Genomic DNA, 22,167 nt, shown 5'->3' with positions numbered 1-22,167 from the left:
ATACTCACCAGACATGTCACCCATTGAGTATGTTTGGGATGCTCTGGATCGACGTGTACGACAGCGTGTTCCAGTTCCTGCCAGCAACTTCGCACAGCCATTGAAGAGGAGTGGGACAACATTCCACAGGCCACAATCAACAGCCTGATCAACTCTATGCGAAGGAGATGTGTCGCGCTGCATGAGGCAAATGGTGGTCACACCAGATACTGACTGGTTTTCTGATCCACGCCGCCTGCCTTCTTTTTTTTAAAAGGAATCTGTGACCAACAGATGCATATCTGTATTCCCAGTCATGTGAAATCCATAGATTAGCACCTAATTTATTTATTTCAATTGAATGATTTCCTTCTATGAACTGTAACTCAGTAAAATCTTCAAAGTTGTTACATGTTGCATTTATATTTTTGTTCAGTGTAGAATCAATGCCCGCCATGAACTGATTCAGAACACTGCATGGAGAAGGTAGAGGCTTTTCCCACACAGAATATGTCCTATTTTTCCTCAGTTGACTTGTTCACTCCAGGGTTACATGGTCGCACTCCATCATGTCTCCAGGGCTACCCACCCTTATCTCAGTAAAGCCATATAATATCACTGCACCTTTTATAGCAGGAGAGTTTAGACCACACCTGGCTGTGCCTAACTGTAAACAACCAGGTGCCATTGAATAATGTTACCCTCTCAATAGCCTTATCAGAGAACCTTGCAATATTCACGGTGGGTGCATTATAAAATCCCATAATGAGATTACATATGGCAATGTATCAGGATCAATGTGTTTGCCACCAGGGACGTGAATGAACAGCACTGAACAGCAGGTGTGCACAGTGTTGAGTGGACTTCTTAGAACTTGTGCTTTGTACCATGCACTTTGCTTCAATCTTTGCAATTATGTTAATTAACGTTACAGTGCGTTAGGTCAGTGGTTCCCAAACTTTTTCACTCATGCCCCCCTTTCATCATTGGGGAGCATTCCACTCTGAGTGTATTTGAATGATATTCACAGTCTGCCCCACTTAGCCCCAGATAGCCCCTGAGCTCCCACCACACACCCTATTTCCTTGACTTGTGTTTCCCTCAGTGACACACTAGGCCCTATTCCTCAATGGTTCAGACCTAGTCCGGTGGTCATCTTATTCAGCAGCTGGTCCCTTAGTTAGTGAGTTCAGAGGATCATCTCCAGACTATAGTCTGATGTGTCTTACATCTTTGTGAATGGAGAAAATGATTTGAAGAAGACAAAAAAGCTGGCAAACTGTAACATTTGTAATACCACCTGGGAAGATGTCTGAGGACTGTTCTTCGTCAGGTCAGAACATACATTTGTACAGTATGTACCTTTTTGTGATCAAATGATTTGTACAGGATCAAATGATTTTTAGCCTACTTATTGTACCAGTTACAGAATCTCTCGAATGTGACATGAGTCAAGAACAGGAAAAACTCCTGACCCTGACATAGTATTGCATTTGAGGAGGTTAGGGATAGGCCTACTCGGGTTTCCCTTTACTATGAGGACAGTAGCAGGGGGATTTGACCGATGGCACAGTGGCCTTTCACAGTTCACTCACTCCACATTCAGTGTGTACATTTACTGTATTTCTATACCGAGTGAGACCTCTGAACAGGGATCACAACAGCAGGGACATGGCCTGCCCTACATTTAGTTATGCTAAATGTGCATTTTTCATGTCTAATTTCCAAAAGCCACTTAAGTCATACTGAGTGGGAGAGAGCATAAAATGAAGATCAAGTGTGGAAAAATAAATCATGGGCTTTACAGTGATGTATGAGTAAAACCTTGATTCATACCACTCGGCAATAAATACTCAAGATTTCTAAATAGCTCCAGTCATGAGCTCTTGATTTGCTTGTTATATCCTTCCTCAAATCTGTTTGTTGTTTAACAACAACCATGCCATATTTGGTTATGAGATTACTTTTCCAAACTTATGTATGAGTTTGTGTGTGTGAGAGAGCGTGCATGATGTGTGTGTGTGTGTGTGTGTGTGTGTGTGTGTCTGTTTGGTTTAGTTACCATATATTTTTGTTGGAACACTTTGACATGCATCTGCTTGTCATTTCACGTCACAGTGTACACCCTGGCAACAAGTGGAAAATAGAAGACAACTGGAGACCACAAAACAGGGCTCAAATGAAACAAAAACAAAAGGGAAAATAGATAGAACATTCTGCGAAAGAGTAGGATCAGAAGGCGTTGGCCTACATTGACCAGATTGATGATGTGACGTGTGAGGCCCTCTTTCTATGAACTGCATTCCTTGTGCCTGGAGGCTTCCAGGCTAGGGGCTAGTTGTGTTATTCTTGTGCCTGTGTGTTTAATCACATTACAGAAGCCAACAAGCTGTGGCTTGGTCACAACAGCCTTCTGGACCGGAGTCACACTTCTCAGGGGAGCTCCTGGTGTAGACCCCGTCTGGTGGGCTCAATTTAGACAGAGGGTGTATACTAAGCCTTTCACACCCTCTACTGAACCAGCCTGTCAGCGCCAACACAGCAAACCCGCCCTCTCCCTCTAGGTCCTCTCTCCACTTCCTCAATCCAGCTCCTTGCCCCAGACTCCGCTCCGTGTTTTCTCTCTCTCATGTTCCCTGCTTGAAAAAGTAGGTCACTGTTTGCTTTGTATTATTCAGCAACTGGAATGATTGAGCAGCAAGTGCTCCATGCTCCAGCCTGTGATCTGGGTGAGGTGTGGCCAGGCCAGGCTGTTGTGTGTGTACAGGGCTGCGAGAAGGAGACAGCAACCTGGTGGCTCATTAGGGCCTCTGACAGCTCAACGAGCTGCTAATATCATGTTTGACATTTGGTGTTAGAGCGGCCTCACTCTGTTTCCCTGCTATAAACAACTTGGCCGTACCCTGATGTGACCTCCTGCCCTTCAGCCTGCCAGGCCCTCCCCACTATGTTCTAATGTGTAATTGCCCCATGTTCCTCTCCTCCCATGATGTATAATACAGGCCTCTGTTGATGGGAGGGAAACAGGAAGAGGCTGAGGAAGCTCAACAGAAATATTATTGTGGGAATGGGGTATGTACACAGAACAGAAACAAACAAACATTCACTTTGGGCTACTGGATAAAATAAAATAAAATGTGTCAGAAGAGCAAAATTAGATGCATCCTAAATGAGAAGAAATAAAGATATGATAGATCATTGGGAGCAATGTTCTGTTCTTTGCTGAGGTGGGGAACTGAACGGTCACAGCGGCTAAGCAGGGGTCATGTCATCTCAGTGTGTTCACAGGAAAGGAGGATATGAAAAGGGAATAGTTTCACAGAGTCAACCACACACGTTGTAGTACAAAGAAAAGGTCAGGTGTCACATCAAGTTCATCTCTGCATTGGATGCTGAACATCAATAAAACAATGGGTGTGTACTTTGTGTGTACTTTGTGTGTGTGTGTATGTGTGTGTGTGTGCGTGCATTTACATTGCAGTGAACAGTGGCAATTGGCCCTGCTATCATCCTCGATTGGAAAGGTATTATACAACTTGAAGGTCCCCAGATGAACTCTGGTTTAGGGCTTTATCGTGACAGGCCCTTTGGCATGGCTCCACCAGAAACTGTTACTGCACTGGCTGCTCCATCAGCATCTGTCTGTGGTCTGGCTGTTTATGGTTGAACATGAGTCATTGTGGGCCTTCACTTGTGATCAGATCAACTACCATGGAACAAACTTGTCACGACCAGTGTGTTTTTCGCCTTTAAACATGACTCCCTCCGGTCTAAACAGAGCTCAGTAGGTAGCTACTATTGATGTTGACTGTTCACTATTGATTGGAGAACGAAACAGCAATGTCCCTTTGTAGTTGGTCAGCAAGTGATACAATTGATTTGTTGGCCAGGCTTTGTGCGTAATAAAACAGGATGATATGCAATAACCTGTTACTGATTCAGAGACATCCGTAAGAATCCTGTTTCCACCCATTCAGAGAGAGACCACAGCGTGCTACAGGTTCCCTATGGTAGCTTTCACACATCTGGATGTCTTTACACCCAGTGTCTTCACCTCTCTGTAACGTTCAAACTGTAAAATAAACGTCCACACAGTCAGTTATGGTATGTCTCTATGCACCAGCTCTGTCAGGAAGAATGGGCCAAAATTCACCCAACTTATTGTGGGAAGCTTGTGGAAGGCTACCCGAAACGTTTGACCCAAGTTAAACAATTTAAAGGCAATGCTACCAAATACTAATTGAGTGTATGTAAACTTCTGACCCACTGGGAATGTGATGAAAGAAATAAAAGCTAAAATAAATCAATCTCTCTACTATAATTCTGACATTTCACATTCTCAAAATAAAGTGGTGATCCTAACTGATCTAAGACAGGGAATTTTTACTAGGATTAAATGTCAGGAATTGTGAAAAACTGAGTTTAAATGTATTTGGCTAAGGTGTATGTAAACTTCCGACTTCAACTGTATATGCATTATGTATATTATACTCTGTCGGGAGGATAAAGTTTATGTGGATGTTTGTATAGAACTTTGTAAGATAAATATGTGTATCGTCATTGCTAGCTAAGTAGCCAGTTAGCCAGACTCACTAGCTACCTTTCCCTGAGTCATGCACACAATGTATTTCAGCTACGTTATGCCTATAAGTATAATAGTCATAGCTTTGTTATAGTAGTTACATTCTGTGCAGAGTCTGTGTTGTACAGTACAGTCTGCAGTAGCTTATTAGCCATGTGTAGCATGTTGAGTGGGTTTGGTGAGCGCTCTCGCTCTGTCCACCATTACTTGGTTTAGTGACCCAGTTTTCTCACCATGCGGTGGTCACGTGTACTCTCGGGCCACATTATACTTTACAGTCTATGTGAGCATATTGGATCTGTATGATGTATCCTGCTATTGTCATTCATATTCTTATATGCTGCATTATCATTCAGTTATCTGTGTATATCCTTACCCCTTTTACATGTTATTGTGTACTATAATTTGTCCTTTCTCTTCTACCCTTGTAGAACCACTATCTAAAGTTATTCATTGATGTCAGTGGTGTCAGCCGTGTGTATGTGTGTGTGTGTGTGTGTGTGTGTGTGTGTGTGTGTGTGTGTGTGTGTGTGTGTGTGTGTGTGTGTGTGTGCATGTGTTTGTGGATCCTTTCTGTCAATTAAACCCACTTACCTGGACATTCTGACTCCTCATTGTTCTGGACAGACATTCTGTAGTGGTTACTACCGGCCTAATACCAGCACCTAAGTTTTCCCCTATTTTAATGGTCTTTCGAATCTACAACCTAGCCATATTTTTCACATACTCTTCAACATTGTGTTATGACAGCTGCTTTGCTGTTATCTCTGACTTAACGTCTCTTTCCCTAGCTTTTCTCCTCCCCTCTCTCTCTTTCTCTCTCTCTCTTTTCTCTCCGTATGTCACATTTTTCCCTTAAAAAATAATAAACTGCTGTCGTGTATTGAGATTATGACGTTGTTAATGTTTTAAGTGGAACCAGAGAGGACGTTAATTTTAGTATCAAGAGGGAATGTTTTAGTGTAACGCCACATACAACAGACAGGAAGTGTGTTGTGGACAGGGGAGACTGGTGATTGGCCAGAAGAGGGAGCCCATCTTTTTGCATTGTTTATAAGTAGGGGTTAAACGATGAAAGGGCAGAGCGGCCATTCTGAGGCGTCGCTCTCCGGATGTCATGACATCTGTCACTTATGCTGTAACCGTGTGATATTAATAAAAGCCTCTAAAACACGGTGCAGCCTAAGCGGACTCTTTGTTGACAGCAATAATTGCCACCATTCACCCGATACGACACTGCAAATGTATAATCTTCTTTATTTGTGCCCTTGAGCAAGACACTTAACCCTAATTGCTCCGGTAGGTCGCTCAGGATATGAGCGTCCGCTAAATGACTAAAATGTCAATGTTATTTCTTCTTTAGCAGAATACAGTGGCAGGAGATGTTTTAACCCAAGCATCCTAATGATCCTCCAGGCATCACATGTTCACATGTAGCATAACCTTCTGATGTGAGCAGGTTATATCATGAATGCAATGCAGAAAATATGGAGATGTGGCCAGAGACTTGTTACCAATGGCAATCTCTCTCTCTAGTGTTCAGCATGCATATAGCTATTGTAGAATGGTTTTTTATATCTCAACTCAGGGTGGACAAATGCAGAGACTATTTTCTTTCTGATATACACGATCACTATCAACCAGATCCTAAAATCATTTGATGTTTGAATAGATGAAAGATGATTGAAATCCACTACATCTGATCAGGACATACCATTGGTCTGATACTGTCTCCATTAGATGGTACATCTACTCTGGAGATGATACATTCACATCCACACTGCCAGGTTTAACATGGAAGGTGCTGCCAAGAATAGGTCTGCATATGAGGATATCATTTCCCTGTTCATTCCAGCTTTCTGATAACCTATTTCTTTCCTCATTAACAATTCAACGTTCCTGTCTGTCAACACCTTATTAACATCAATCAACAGGCTGTCATGTCTCATTCAAACTACTGCAGCTGAGATTGGGTTTATCTTAATGAGATGACTTATTTGGAGCTTCTCCTGGACAGTACACATGTTTGAATGACATTTAGGTTCCAGCAGAGTGTGGTTATGTTGAGTACTTCCAGTTTCCATAGGGTAAAGGCAGATTATTTTCTCACCACCGTTAGCAACTGAGATGCACTTCCCTTTTCTATAATACCTAGGTCAGCTTGTAGTGTTTTCATAAAGTGATAACAAGGCAAAGTCTCGCCATAATATGTGATAGAGGAACTTATTTAGAACACTCAGTTGTATAGGCTAAACATGTTATAGCACACCCAAGAACCTAGGCTAAGTCTGGAAACCCCTTTCTCAGTGAAGAATTGATTAAACCCTACCACGTTTTTTGAGAAATTAGTTCAGCTTTGACTCATCATTCATCCTTTTAACCTATCTTTGCAAGAGGAAACCTTATATGTCTCTAAATCCATCTATGGCATATCCCAACCAACCAACCAACCTCCCTTCAGCTTCTCTATAGAAAAATAGCTTTCAGCATACAGCAAAAGTTTAAATTAAACCCACTTTCAAATTTTGGGATCCAATAGGGTGTTGATCCTTTCCAACCCTCTCAGGAGCACCTGCCTACACAGCCCCCTCTAGCTTTTGTTATGCTCTACCACTCGCTCATCCTCTCTGCTGCCTGGAGTGGGTTTATCTATAGACACTGCTGCCTCTGCCTCCACAGGGAACAGGCTAGCATCCTGCAGTGTGGGAGGGTGAGGGCACTCCTGGCAACACAACATTCCAAGTTTCGCTACCTACATTCCATTCCAATATAGACCTCTCTGAAATCAATCTATTGTTTATATTTTTTAGCATTGGTGACATATAAAAAGTTTAACAGCAAATGGCCTGGGAATTTACAATGACCTAACCAGCTTCCATTTTCAATACATGTAACAATTTTTTTTGCAGAGCCAGTCACTCATTTTCTGTAATTCTTTGCTAAATATATATACATAAACCATATCATCCATGAATACAAACATTGTTTTGTCACACATATCATTCACAGAGGTCATCATGGCCCATACTGTCACCCTGTCTCTGTACTGTAGACATAACAAAGGGATGTGATGGGCCCACTACCACCACCACCACCAACACTTCACTGCAGCGTGTGTTATACTGTACTGCAGGCAGGCAGGCATACAGTGCTGACATGTCACTAGGTTAAACCGGGGCATAGCTCTGAACCTGCAGCCAGCCGCCATCTTCTGTGTGCCCTGGGTCCTCCACTCAGCCCTTAAAGAGACAATAACGAGATGCACTATAGGCTACTGTACTAACGATGCCCCTTTGAGCCTTGTGCCACAACAGAAATCCCCCCCCCCCAAAACAATGGCGAATCAATGATAAGTTCCACAACACTCATCTTTCCCTTTTTGCTAGCCTAATGAATAATGTGAGAAGACTACTTTGGGTTAAACTGGAGGTTCAGCTGGATGTAGAGCGTAGACTCAGACTGTTGCCATGGCTAATATCCCTCAGAAGGAGATGCGGGGTCAGAGCAGCCTTCCATCTAGGGAAGCCAGAGGAGAAGCACACTAATTAATAGGTGATCCACTGTGAAGGAAGCAGTGGGTGATGTGACAACATAACGGAACTATGTCGATGCACAGTGGAGTGACAGCTTGAACTGTCCTTTGATCTCAAATTGATTGCTTGTGAGGAGGTTGCCTAGATACTGCTGGGAGACAGAGAAGAAACCTCCTATTCCTCAGGTCCCTGTGTTTTGTCAGTTACCACACAAGACTAGCTGTGTGTGGGAGAGCATCTCCGCTCTTAAGGGCTTCTTTTTCTATGGTGTTGAAATGACATTGAAAAGAAGACAGCCTGATTTATTCTTTTGAGGTGAGTCACACAAAGCACGTCTCAGTCATGCTTCTCATCTCATGGAGACCGGCACTTTGGTGACGCACGTGTGGGTTAAGAGAGGGGGGGATGTGGTAAGCTTATACACTTGATACAGACTTTAACTTAAAGGACTACACACAACAACAACACAAATAAAAAATAGACTCATCTATTTTATCTAGGTTTCTTCCTAGGTTCCAGCCTTTCCTGGGAGTTTCTAGCCACCGTGCTTCTACATCTGCATTGCTTGCTCTCTGGGGATTTAGGCTGGGTTTCTGTATAAGCACTTAGTGACAACTGCTGATGTAAAAAGGGCTTTATAAATACATTTGATTGATTAATACAGTAGTGACCTAAGTAGTGACCTAAGACAAAGACCCAAAGTTTACTCTCACTACAGATTTAGGATCTTAATTTGATCACTCTTTTGTTGCTGAGAATTTTCCTGCACCGCAGGAAATGCAGATTAATTTAGTGATTTACGTACAGTAAATTCACTGAAAACCCACACTAACACACGGTTTATATTAACAGTATTGCACTTTTCATGTAGCCTACTTTTGGCCAGCTAATAGTCTATCTGCCGATCAAACAACATTATGTACTAAACTTTCAAATCCTGTTGCTGCAGGATTATTTAGCTGTGACAATATATAGGTCAAATTAAGATCTGTAGGAAGTTTCCAGGTCACCAGAGGGTTTGCACAGTAATGCTTACAATATACGGTCAAGGGCACTGTACTACTATTCCTGTGCTGCTCTCCTGATGTTTTAGCACTATTAAAGGGACCTCCAGGCACCATTCAGATACTGTACATACAGTGGGGAAAAAAGTATTTAGTCAGCCACCAATTGTGTAAGTTCTCCCACTTAAAAAGATGAGAGAGGCCTGTAATTTTCATCATAGGTACACGTCAACTATGACAGACAAAATGAGAAAAAAAATTCAGAAAATCACATTGTAGGATTTTTTATGAATTTATTAGCAAATTATGGTGGAAAATAAGTATTTGGTCAATAACAAAAGTTTCTCAATACTTTGTTGTATACCCTTTGTTGGAAATGACACAGGTCAAACGTTTTCTGTAAGTCTTCACAAGGTTTTCACACACTGTTGCTGGTATTTTGGCCCATTCCCCCATGCAGATCTCCTCTAGAGCAGTGATGTTTTGGGGCTGTCGCTGGGCAACACGGACTTTCAACTCCCTCCAAAGATTTTCTATGGGGTTGAGATCTGGAGACTGGCTAGGCCACTCCAGGACCTTGAAATGTTTCTTACGAAGCCACTCCTTCGTTGCCCGGGCGGTGTGTTTGGGATCATTGTCATGCTGAAAGACCAAGCCACGTTTCATGTTCAATGCCCTTGCTGATGGAAGGAGGTTTTCACTCAAAATCTCATGATACATGGCCCCATTCATTCTTTCCTTTACACGGATCAGTCGTCCTGGTCCCTTTGCAGAAAAACAGCCCCAAAGCATGATGTTTCCACCCCCATGCTTCACAGTAGGTATGGTGTTCTTTGGATGCAACTCAGCATTCTTTGTCCTCCAAACACGACGAGTTGAGTTTTTACCAAAAAGTTATATTTTGGTTTTATCTGACCATATGACATTCTCCCAATCCTCTTCTGGATCATCCAAATGCACTCTAGCAAACTTCAGACGGGCCTGGACATGCTGGCTTAAGCAGGGGGACACGTCTGGCACTGCAGGATTTGTGTCCCTTGCGGCGTAGTGTGTTACTGATGGTAGGCTTTGTTACTTTGGTCCCAGCTCTCTGCAGGTCATTCACTAGGTCCCCCCGTGTGGTTCTGGGATTTTTGCTCACCGTTCTTGTGATCATTTTGACCCCACGGGGTGAGATCTTGCGTGGAGCCCCAGATCGAGGGAGATTATCAGTGGTCTTGTATGTCTTCCATTTCCTAATAATTGCTCATACAGTTGATTTCTTCAAACCAAGCTGCTTACCTATTGCAGATTCAGTCTTCCCAGCCTGGTGCAGGTCTACACTTTTGTTTCTGGTGTCCTTTGACAGCTCTTTGGTCTTGGCCATAGTGGAGTTTGGAGTGTGACTGTTTGAGGTTGTGGACAGGTGTCTTTTATACTGATAACAAGTTCAAACAGGTGCCATTAATACAGGTAACGAGTGGAGGACAGAGGAGCCTCTTAAAGAAGAAGTTACAGGTCTGTGAGAGCCAGATATCTTGCTTGTTTGTAGGTGACCAAATACTTATTTTCCACCATAATTTGCAAATAAATTCATTAAAAATCCTACAATGCGATTTTCTGGATTTTTTTCTTCTCAATTTGTCTGTCATAGTTGACGTGTACCTATGATGAAAATTACAGGCCTCTATCATCTTTTTAAGTGGGAGAACTTGCACAATTGGTGGCTGACTAAATACTTTTTCACCCACTGTATACAGGATATATTATGGATTACTGATCCAACTGTACCTACAGATGCCGTATCTTAATTTTATTATCCTGTTGTTGCAGATGTTTTCCTGCACAGCAGGAAATGCAAGCTTGTAGTGTATTCGAGGTTTCAAAAGGCTTCTAAATTTTGGCATTAATACGTGTCACATATCAGTTTGCAAACAATGTAAAAACAAAAAATCATTGAGTTAATAAAGCTGCATACAAACATAGTCTCTTTCTTGAGTAAGGCAGCTCCAAAATGCAGGTGTTTCAGCCTAGCTCAGTGATTTCTGTGGTGGTGGGGCAGCCAGCGGAAAATACAGAGCGTAGGGGCTGGTAATGTTCTCTAGTTGCGCCGTGGTTGGTTCAGTGTTTTGTCACTCATGGGGACACTACGTCACCGCAAATTCTACGGGGAGAGCGCGAAAATTCAAGCCCCTTGGGTGCTGCCATAGATTTACTTTAGAGGTGCCCAACCAAGAAGGCTCAAGGTCATTGGCCACAGATAAAATGACATCAAATCACGTTATATCTACCGTAGCTTTGATTGGACTGATCATGTCAACATCATACTTTCAAAATCTTAGCTAGCTAGCTAGACAAGCAGTCATCATCATGAATCCAGTCGACAATCTACAGGCAAATCCTTTTCAATCCTTGTCATATGAAGAGAAATTGTAGATGAAACATATCGGTGCTCATCAGCCATTGGACATAAACATTACACAACAAGTTGGATATCACAAATTCAACAATGAGTGGTTTGGAAGGAATCAGTGGCTAACTGCAAGCGTTGCAAAGCAATCACTAACCTGCTATTCAGTAGAGAGGGTGTGTGGTCCAAGTCTGGGTTTAAGGGTCTCTTTTCCAAGTTTAAAAGGATAAACATTCACATGCAACACTATTGGCCAGAAAAGGTTGAATACATTGGCCATGCTGTCAATCCAGCATGACTTCTGCCGCATTCAAAACAACTGGAAACTCGGAACTGGGAAATATCAGACTTCAGTGAGTTCAAGATAACTGGGAACTCTGAAAAAAACGAACAACTGGGAAAATAAGTTTTGAATGGTCCAAGTCGGGAACTCTGGCCTCTTTCTAGAGCTCCGACCCGAAGATCACTGATGTCATGATTCAACCTTGTTTTTTTCAGCGTTCCCAGTTGTCTTGAAAGCACTATAAATCCAGAGAATGCCAGACTTTGATGACAAAATTTGCCCACAAGAAGAATCGCCGCGCCACCTTCCTGTTCAAGTGAGCACAGCACAACAAGGTAGGTCCAAAAATGTTTTGTATGCTGCTGCATAAATGATGTAATATTCCAGGGAGATATGTATACTGTACCTAAGAAAGTAATACTAAGTGTATGTTGAGTAGTAAGCAGTTAGTAGACCATGTGCCTCAACCTAATAATTTGGTCCCTTTCCTAACTTAGCCTACTGTTCTGACTTGGTGGTGCACATGTAGCCTGTAGCCTGTTTTAGAGAAATGTCATCTTCGAATATTGTAAGAGCTTTCATTGTCTGCTTATATGCCCCCTTTATTTATCCTATGGTTCTGACTTGGTGTACAGGGAGAATACTGTAAGAATGGCCCATGTTCTGAGTTCTGTCACTGTACATTTCAAAAGTGCTGAACTAATTATTATATTGACTACATCTGTCTTAGCTCGCTCTTTAATGTCTTAATCGAAATTACAGATTGCCTCTTATCCGCTCATCATTCCCTTATGTCATAGTTTATACATCTCAATAGTCAGTAGAAACCACATTTGTTTAAGCAAGTCAGCCATATCAGCTGTTTTTTAAAAAGGCAGTAAATGAGGCTGAATTAACTGTTTCGCTGCCAGACAAGGCTCCACTGATAGCCAGGTGTAGCGGTGGTAAGGATTCACTCCATGGTGCTGAAAAGAAAGCTCTGCTGTTGGGGCAGCTTTATGTAGGTCCTAACAGTTTGCGGGAACCTTTTGTCACCGTTATAGTGCAATTAATGTATTGTTTAGTGTTGTGTAGTGGCTTTGCTGGCATGCATCAACATTTTTTTGTTGAATTTGCCCCACCAAGATTTACATGCTAAAATCGCCACTGATTATATAATTCACATTTCCTGTTGCTGCAGGATTATTTTCCTGCTGTGAGAAACTGGGTCAAATTAATATATGGTATCTGCATAAGAGTGGACACAGTGTATTCACCATAATTTAGAATATCTATGAAGTTTGCTAATATTTCTAAACATTATTCATGAAAAATGTAATAATTTCCATACTGATGGTCTGATTGGTGTCTGCCTGGTCATTACTGGTTATCCTGTTGCTTGTTCTCCTTCTGACACGAGTGTCTGTGAGAGCACTGCACACTCTGTACTGTAACTGGGTCTGAAGGGTGTCTGGCATCCATTCAAGGGGCTTCCGTGACAAACGCAGGTGGCTGGGGGCCACTTCCTCCGGCACAGGCTGTTCTCTCAGCCACTGGCCGGGCCGCCCGCCCGGGGCCAGAGTAGGGGGCGTGGACCAGCGAGCACACAGGCCCTGGCCTGCAGGGGTGCCACCACTGCCACTGGGACAACATGTGTTGTTGTTGTCCTATCCTATTACACAGGAAATAACCGACATCTATGGAATGCCTTTCACTTCATACACTAAAATGCATATCAAGATGCCCTTTGTGGATTCCTTTGGTACGTTGGATGACTTGTGTGTACAATAACTTTGACAGTCATAATGCATTTCAGAGGGTTGTATAATTGAAACCTTCCCTGTATTACGACATGGCTGAATGTACACATCTCTGTAGGCCTGAATTGATTTCACAGTGGAGGCTGCAGACATTGGGCTTATCTCCTCTCAGGCTTGCAGAGTCACTGCAGATGGTCATGATCCCTTCCTCTCTCTCTCTCCTTCGCCCCTACTCTCTCCCCCCTACCCCCTACCCCCTCCATCCTCTATACTCATGTTCAGCTTGAGCTGCAGGTCTTTTTTTTCTGTCAGATAGGGTGTTGTGTTTAGCTGATGCTAAAAGGACTACAGTGCAGTCAGTGCATGATTCTATCACATCCAAACAGTGCATGGATATGCTCACTTAGCACTTTTTCACAGTGTGTTTATACATATATATCTCAAAATAGCACTACAGTCTCTACCCTCAGTCTACAATCTAACGTTAACCTTCAACTACTCTCCCTCCTCTCCATCTCAACCTGTCAACTATCATACCATATCTTGATGCAGCTGCAAACAGTGCCAAGGACACACTGGTAGACTCTAAGCAGATTAGTGTGTGAGGAGGGTCAACCACATTTCTCCATTGATGACCATAGAGAGAGAGAGAGAGAGAGAGAGAGAAGCCATTTAATGAGGCGCTCTGCTGGGTCCAGATTGTTTAGGCTCTGTGTCATGGAGAAGTGACAGGCAAGGCACAGTGAATGGTCTGCTATGCTGTGGACATCCCCTGTCTCCAACTTCTCTCTCTGACTCACTCCCCTTGAACACTCCATCTCCGCTGGTCCCTAGCCCTAGCCAACATGCTGTCTCTATCTGTTGTTGACTGCAAAAACAACCAGCCACAACAGATGGACACAGCTTTATTTCAGTGTGTGTGCGTGAACGTGCCTGCGTGCGTGGCTGTGTGTATCCACTGATGAGAGAGCAGATGCATCCGTTGTCCCCTGAATGTTTATGTGTGTTTGAGAAAACTTGTTTGTGTACACGGGCAGCATGTGACTTCTTACTGTGTGTGTGTGTGTGTGTGTGCGTGTTCGTGGGGATACTGTTGTTTTAGCAGGGTATTTTCTGCAGGGATGATGAATGTTGTGTGTAGGCTGAGGGCGGTCTCTCCCCAGCAGCTCCCTGAGGTACACACATCCCCTGGGGCAGCAATGCAGCTGGCCTGCTGGGTTCTGCTCTGTGCCATGTGAAGGCCAACTGGGCAGCAATGTGACACAGTAAACCATCAAAGAGCAGACGTGGATGTGGATGACGATAACTTAGCGCCAAAAAACACCCTGCAGAGGAGGAGAGGAGAGGAAGAGAGGAGGAGAGGAGGAGAGGAGCAAGGGATGGGTGGCAAAGAAAGAAGTGCTACTGTGCCATGCAAAGATGATACAAGAAAGTCCCTCATCCAATGTAAAAAGGAGATTACTTTAACTCTGAGCAATCACCACCAGTCTGTACTTCAGAGATTAGACTGATTCATTATAAGCGTTCATATTATATTTTAATTTTTTTCTTCCTGCCAGATCACACTAAAGCCAGAGCGGGGTCATAAACACAAAATAACATTTTATTTTCTCTAATGCACAACCCCATTTACATTGTAATGCTGTTTTAAAGTTCAAATCATATTAAGTAATTATAAGTAATCAATAAATGGTAAATTAAGAGCAGCCAGTCCTATCAAATGTGTATTTTACTTAACCATCCTGTCCTGCAGCGTAATGTTTTTTTTAATTAAGAATGTTATGATGCTCAATCATGTGTAGAATTGCTGTTATGTAAAATGAATTTAAAAAATAAAGGTAACGTGAATGATCGATTCAATCAGATCCACTTTAGCCGACATCCGCATAGCAGTTGTTTTGGCAGTGTTGGAGGTGGAACAGTGTTTCCTGGCATTATACCTAAAACTGACATTGCCATTGGCTGCACGAAGTCACATTAAGAGAAATCCTATGCAGCCTTGTTTACAAATTTGAAAACTGGAATGTGAGATGTAATCCACACCTCGATTAGGCTGATAGAAATCCTCATTATTTAATTTGATGATTTTCAATTTGAGCGTCATTATTTCTATATAGCCTACACTTTCTCATTCTGAACATCTAACGGGAGTGGGACGTGCTTCATGTTAATGATCAAGATTAGCGGCTCACCGATTTTGACAGCTCCAATGCAGTTAAGCCTGTCGCATGCTTCACAGTCAAAGCAGTTTGTGCATATATTATGACAACATTTTGTGAGGTTTTTGTTGGTTTTGGTGTTCGGCAGGGCTTTTTTTCAGCTGTTCGTGCACACAAGTCGAAGTTCGGTAACCCAAGTCTATGCCCCTTTGTCTGTGATTGGTCAACAGTACTACTCCTAGTAGGAGTGGGAGCTATGGAAGTGATTCTTCAATTAAGTGTTTGTTGTCATTCAATGAGAGATGGCTAGTTTTCATGTGTATTTTTTTACTTGAGAAATACTGCAGCAAACATCTTAGTTAGATGTAAAATTGTGCGACTAAGATCTCGGCAAAAACTTAAACTGGCTATGTTATTGCTATGGCGTCTCACCAAGAGGGACACACAGTAATATTGCAGTTTTTCAAGCAAAGGTATTTTATGGGAGTATGCGAGGTTCAGACATTTGCTTCGCCTATCCAAGTTCTGCTAGGAGCAAACCGAACCTAATCTGTGGCCGCCTTTACACGCCCGACTGCCAAAACATCAGCTATGCGGGTGTCAGCTATCGTCAGTTAACACTTGATCTGATTGAATCTAGGCCAAGGTAAGGTAAGCTATGAGGCAAAGCACTTTGCACTTTGCTGAAGACACAATGTACTCAAATCAATTTCTCTGAAAATACACAACTCCATATTCTGAAATGTACAGTCATTTCCCCAGGGCATAGAAACGGAATGACATGGATAAGTGACACCACATCTTGAACACCTTGTTATGATTATTACTCTGTGTAGAGATGTGTAAAATGCACTACCAGTAGGTTGAAAAGTATTGACTTGTGATGTTCTTCAGCCTCAGTAACCTCTTTAAGTGTAAACCACTAAGCATCTTTCCCTATTGACTTTTTGTTCAAAGGCCAAGTCAATACAATCAATGGATTCAAGCAGGTAATTTGTAGAAAAGCTTGATAGAAGTTGATTTTTATATTTTATTAATGGCGACATGTAATGGTCGTATGTCAACACATGCTTTGTGCTTTGCTTCAAATCTCAAGAAATCTGCTTGGACTCAAGGTCACCAATATGTGGGTTATTGTGATTAAATGTCTCCAAAGCACCACTCATTTTTTGTTTTGTATCTATAGGCTACATCTCCAGCTAAATAAACTCTGATGACCTGAATAGCATAAGTAAATTGACTATTTTTTTACTCCTACTTCTACCAATAAGTGTGCTCAATGATTCAAGCATATCTGGCAACCCTGCAGAGAGATTTCTTCATCTGCACTGCTCTTGATGTGTGTGTGGGCAGCAGCAGCTCAGTATTTTGGGGCTGTGAGAGCTTAATGCAGTGTGTGGGAGCTGGAGATGACCCTCAATAACTCACATATCAGGCAAGGAGAGGAGGTGATGGACAGGCAGCATCATGCTGAGGATGGAAAATCAGTGTGCGAAGTAGAAGCTAAGAAGACTGCATGCAGTTGCATAGAGCAAATACTGTACATCCCTAAAACCATGTTTCCTGTTCCTAATGTAAATGAACAAAACATATTAGAGTTATTTCCCGTTGTAGTGATAACATTAAAATGGAAAAACATACAGATCATGTCCTTGTCTCCGACTGTCTCTGAGGCACCCGGAAGAGGTGACAAAGGAAGTACTGTAAGGCGAACAGTGAAGTAGGGTGTGGCGTACAGTAGATCCATGTCAAGTAGCATCAATGTCAATAGAGATGCATTAGAACCTTTTTTGGAACGACTGGCTTTCTCCTCGGGCTGCAAAGAGCAAGGTGTTACCACGGAGACATAAACTTGACACGTAGCCTTTGTCTCATGCCGCCCACCCGTCTTGTTGAGTGTGCTCTGAACACCTTGTCAATGAAATTAGATCTGGTTAGAGTATCCCTTATTGTTTTTCTACTCTACCTCACAAAGCCCTAGTTTGAGCTCCTCTGATTCCAATAAATGTTTTCTTGTCACAGGAAAAATTGAAGCAAACTGAATCAGAAACTGAAGTGTGTTAACCTGCCTTATGCTCTCCTGGGTACATGGACTTCTCAGGGAATTGTTAGATAGTATACTGTACATTCATGCCCATTCCATTTCTGATTAGGTTTTGGTGTAACCCTTGGCAATCTCTCAGTTTTGGGGATATTTGAGTTGCAATGCCGTGGTAAAAAATGAGCTCCCTGAATTGCTTCCATTTGGAGAAGGAGGAGTAGGGTTCCAGGAAGGTCAGATGTCTCCATAATCTGAGATTATCTTTGAGGACTCCTCACTGAAATTGACTCAAAACTATATTCAAGCACAGAACACCTTGACAACTACACTTCTCTAAAAATAACCAAACCTAAATAAGGTTTATTTTAGCATTGGCCCTGGCCATTTGGATTCACCTTATAATATGCCATTTAGCAGACGCTTTTATCCAAAGCTACTTACAGCCATGCGTGCATACACTTTTTATTTTATTTTTATAGGTGGTCCCGGGGATCAAACCCACTACCCTGGCGTTACAAGTGCCGTGCTCTACCAGCTGAGCTACAGAGGACCACCCTTGGCAATATAACAAAATCCGACGGATAAACATCACCCACTGTACGTATATGATGTGCCTGAAATAGCCAGGGGTTGAGAGGTCAACAATGTTACGTCATCTTTCTGTGAAAAAGGATCATGGGAATGAATAAACAGGATGAGATGAAAAGCTGTCCTGTAACACCATAGCAGGCCTGAAGGCCTAGGGCAGCATGCTGCAGAAGCTGAAAGGAAGCTGAAGCTCTTTTCAACAGAAAACTATTCGTGTTATGTAACATTTCGCAGAGTAATTACAGGCGCACTCAGACGGTTATCCCTAGCTCACCGTGCTGCAGGATTCTGTGTGCCACAGCTTGCCCAAAACCACATCTGACCCCTCAGTGTGAATTCTTGTCAGGGGAGCATTGGGACGGGGATGTTGCATTGAATTAGACTCTGTGTGTATTTCACAGAACAGTACTGTTGAGCACTTACACAACAAAATAAATATAGAAAATGGAGGGGACCAACACTTTATGAACAATTAATAAAATATACATTCCTTGAGTAACATGCACTTAAGCCACAGCGGTGACATTGAAAATACACTGTGGCATTTCTGCATGGCATGGAGCAGAGACACTGAAAATACACTGTGGCATTTCTGCATGGCATGGAGCAGAGTAAGGAGGGCCAACGGGGATATTTAGAACTTTCCTCTCATCTGTACTTTAAAAGCCAGTCAAACTGACTGCATTTATCATCACTTACACTTGTATCCCTTTTACTTTAAAAAAACACAGAGGATAGAGCTATGCTATGGTCCAGTTGAAACATGACAAAGAGAATGTTGAAATGTGACCCTTCTCACAGGCTCAACTTCAAGTTGAAGTGCACTGCATATTTAAAAGTACAAAATACACAGTGCACAAAGAAGTTGCTATTCAAGCAATTAATACTTCCTGCTTGCGTAGCTTGCCACTACTGAGGAGAGGACTCTAAACCCTTCTGGGCTTGGTCTCTCATCTAGTTCCTCAGACAGGCCGAGTGAGATCTGTCATGTTTTCTTTTTCAGGCCCAGTAGTTTCACAGGAAACCTACGCCCAGGTGGGGAGCCATTGGGAACATGACACAGCTAGTGCAGCTGAAGCGGAGGTCTTACCATCATGTTCAGTGTTAGAACAGGGTTGGTAGACCTCTATGAGCTCAAACACACACAACAGCCTTTTGAGATGGCAAGCACCCTTCACTGATTTGTAATATGTCCACATTAGGCCACTGAAATTGATTTAAAAGTATAATAATTGCAAATATAATCAATACTTTTGAATGGTAAATATTATTTTTTGGCTCTGGTGGACAATAAATAATGCCAAGTGATTATAATCAATAGCTGCACATGATGCTAAGTCCAAAAATAGTTGGTCAATATCAAGGGTTCTCAAGGAATGTTTTAAGACCCATGTTATCCATATCATGTATCTTAAAGGTACGTAGTAGGCCCCACCTAGTAGTCCCTTCCACAGGCCCTTAGCTACTGTACTGTGGCTCGTTTCAATGACTTGTTCTTTTTCCATCCAGCTCCTGAATTCTTAATCACATGACATGCACACCCCACGGCTAAGTGGGACAATCTTCTTGATAAACCATAGTCTCCTCTCTCGGTCGGTACAATTTCACAGTACAAATTAAGTTATCTGAGATGTTTTCGACTATCTCTCCACCATTAATTATGTTTTACTGATTCAGTCCATGCTGGTTTGTCTTGTTTTCTGATTGTTGTCTTAGCTCTGATCATAAAAGACTGGATGTACCATAGCTAGTTTCTAGTCACATATTGCCCTTTGGTGATGAAAGTCTTATTCAAATTAAGCTATGGGTTTCATTTTATACATTTCAACCAGTTGAATCTTCAATTCTATAGAATCTTCAATTCTATATTTTAGTTGTGGGGGAGTGAGGGGGAAAGGTCCAGGGTAGTGTGTTTGGATACACTGATCGTACAACCCTATTCACAAGACCCCTAAAAATGGCTGCAGGCAAAGTGAGGTTCTCACATACAGTATTTGTGATCTCTGTACTCCCACTCTGGTATGCTGTGTAGAATGGTGCAGTTTTAGTCAGAACTACTCTATCTGAGGAATCAATCCATCTCAACCACCACCACCACTACCACCCACAACAAGCCATGACAGAAATAGGGCCTGAATGTACTTTTTTTTTTAAAGCAACTAAGCCAATAAAAACTAAATATTTATAAGTTGTTAGACTCAGGTGAACGGAGGTTGCTGCCCTACTTTCAGATCTAGGGATCCCAGCATAGGCCTATCACTTACTTGGTATGGACCCAATGTGGGACAGAATACATTTGACTTTTAATTTACCTTTTTCTTTTTCTCTTTTACTTTTAATTGTATTATTTAGATTTTAAATTTATTTTATTTTGAATAAATAAATATCTGTGCAGTTTATTTAAAAAAAAACGGAAATATCACATTTACATAAGTATTCAGACCCTTTACTCAGTACTTTGTTGAAGCACCTTTGGCAGCGATTACAGCCTCGAGTCTTCTTGGGTATGACGCTACAAGCTTGGCACACCTGTATTTGGGTAGTTTCTCCCATTCTTCTCTGCAGATCCTCTCAAGCTCTGTCAGGTTGGATGGGGAGCGTCGCTGCACAGCTATTTTCAGGTCTCTCCAGAGATGTTCGATCGGGTTCAAGTTCGGGCTCTGGCTGGGCCACTCAAGGACATTCAGAGACTTGTCCCGAAGTCACTCCTGAGTTGTCTTGGATATGTGCTTAGGGTCGTTCTCCTGTTGGAAGGTGAACCTTCGCCCCAGTCTGAGGTCCTGAGCACTCTGGAGCAGGTTTTCATCAAGGATCTCTGTACTTTGCTTCGTTCACCTTTCCCTCGATCCTGACTAGTCTCCCAGTCCCTGCCGCTGAAAAACATCCCCCACAGCATGATGCTGCCACCACCATGCTTCACCGTAGGGATGGTGCCAGGTTTCCCCCAGACGTGACGCTTGGCATTCAGGCTAAAGAGTTCAATCTTGGTTTCATCAGACCAGATAATCTTGTTCCTCATGGTCTGAGAGTCCTTTAGGTGCCTTTTAGCAAACTCCAAGCGGGCTGTCATGTGCCTTTTACTGAGGAGTGGCTTCCGTCTGGCTACTCTACCATAAAGGCCTGATTGGTGGAGAGCTGTAGAGATGTTTGTGTTTCTGGAAGGTTCCTCCATCTCCACAGAGGAACTCTACAGCTCTGTCAGAGTGACCATCGGGTTCTTGGTCACCTCCCTGAACAAGGCCCTTCTCCTCTGATTGTTCAGTTTGGCCGGGCGGCCAGCTCTAGAAAGAGTCTTGGTGGTTCCAAACTTCTTCCATTTAAGAATGATAGAGGCCACTGTGTTCTTGGGGACCTTCAATGCTGCAGAAATGTTTGGGTACCCTTCACCAGATCAGTGCCTCGACACAATCCTGTCTCGGAACTCTACGGACAATTCAACCTCATGGCTTGGTTTTTGCTCTGCCATGCACTGTCAACTGTGGGACCTTATATAGACAGGTGTGTGCCTTTCCAAATCATGTCCAATCAATTTCATTTACCACAGGTGGACTCCAATCAAGTTGTAGAAACATCTCAAGGATGATCAATGGAAACAGGATGCACCTGAGCTCAATTTCGAGTCTCATAGCAAAGGGGCTGAATACTTATGTAAATAAGGTATTTCTGTTTTAATTTGTAATACATTTGCTAACATTTCTAAAAAACTGTTTTCGCTTTGTCATTATGGGGTATTGTGTGTAGATTGATGAGGGGAAAAAAATATTTTATCCATTTTAGAATAAGGCTGTAGGGTAACAAAATGTGGAAAAAGTCAAGGGGTCTGAATACTTTCCGAATGCACTGTATATATCTACAAATGCGTGTGTGTAT

The sequence above is a fragment of the Coregonus clupeaformis genome, unplaced genomic scaffold (assembly GCF_020615455.1).
Source record: "Coregonus clupeaformis isolate EN_2021a unplaced genomic scaffold, ASM2061545v1 scaf0610, whole genome shotgun sequence".
NCBI lineage: Eukaryota > Metazoa > Chordata > Actinopteri > Salmoniformes > Salmonidae > Coregonus > Coregonus clupeaformis.
This window is presented reverse-complemented; position numbering follows the sequence as displayed.